Source organism: Molossus molossus, unplaced genomic scaffold, assembly GCF_014108415.1.
Source record: "Molossus molossus isolate mMolMol1 unplaced genomic scaffold, mMolMol1.p scaffold_m16_p_3, whole genome shotgun sequence".
Lineage (NCBI taxonomy): Eukaryota > Metazoa > Chordata > Mammalia > Chiroptera > Molossidae > Molossus > Molossus molossus.
The window spans coordinates 81,526,988-81,528,173 of NW_023425366.1; the positions used below are offsets into that span (position 1 = coordinate 81,526,988).

The 1,186-nt window shown below is 41.3% G+C and overlaps 1 pseudogene; it reads right to left on the reverse strand.

Moving 5' to 3' along the window:
* Window positions 1-338: 338 nt before the first annotated feature.
* On the reverse strand, window positions 339-479 carry LOC118643077 (annotated as a pseudogene).
* Between the last annotated feature and the right edge of the window lie 707 nt (window positions 480-1,186).

The following is a 1,186-nucleotide window of genomic DNA, read 5'->3' on the forward strand; positions in this document are numbered from 1 at the left end:
CCAAGAAGTTGCTAGTTCGATTCCCAGTCAGGGCACATGCCTGGGTTTCAGGCTTGATCCCCAGTAGGGGGAGTGCAGGAGGCAGCCAACTGATGTTGATGCTTCTCTCTCATAGATGTTTCTATCTCTCCCTCTCCCTTTCTCTCTAAGAAATTCAATAAAACATTTTTAAAATAGCATTTAAAAATATTTTTAAATATATTTTTATTGATTTTTTTAGAGAGAGGAAAGGAGAGGGAGAGAGAGAGTAACATCAATTTGAGAGAGAAACATCGAACAGCTGCCTCCTCTATGTACCCCCACCAGGGATCAAACCTGCAACCTGGGCATATGCCGACTGGGAATCAAACCTTCAATCTTTTGGAGCACGGCTGATGCTCAATCAACTGAGCCACACCAGCCAGAACCTCCCTTATACTTTATTAAACTGATAAGAACAGATACTACACTTGATCTTAGCCAAAAGGCCAAGAAGCGATTCCCTTATACTTTAAATCACCTCTAGATTACTTAGAATACCTAATACAAAGCAAATGCTATGCAAATAGTTATTATACTATACTGCTTATGAAATGACAACCAAAATATTTTATACATATTCAGTGCAGATGCAACCATGGTAGGCCTTACTACACAGTACATGTCAGCAACAATGTAACATTTCCCTCCCCCTGCCCACTGTGGTTGGTTGCATCTGCAGTTGTGGAGGGCTGACTTTACATTCATTCATTCATTCATTCATTTTTTTTATTTAAAATCCTCATCTGAGGATACTTTTTCCCCCATTTATCTTCAAGAAAGAGTGGAAGGGAGGGAGGGAGGAAGGGAGAGAGAGAGAGAAACATCAATGTGAGAGTGACACATCGACTGGCTGCCTCTTGCACAACAACAACCAGGACCTGGGACGAACCACAACTGAGGTACGTGCCCTTGACTGGAATTGAAACTGACTCTTTGGTCCAAGGGGCCGACACTCTAACCACTGAACAACTGGCCAGGGCTTTACAGTTATTTGTTAAAGTATTTACTACATACTTTACATATATGTTATCACTGTTATTGCCATTCTTGAGATGAAGACAATGAGAACTCAGAGATAAAATAATTCCCCCAGTCACAGTGTTAGCATGTGAATTTGAGGCCTAACTCGTCTGATTCCAAAGCCTGTTCTTTCCTACACAAGTGC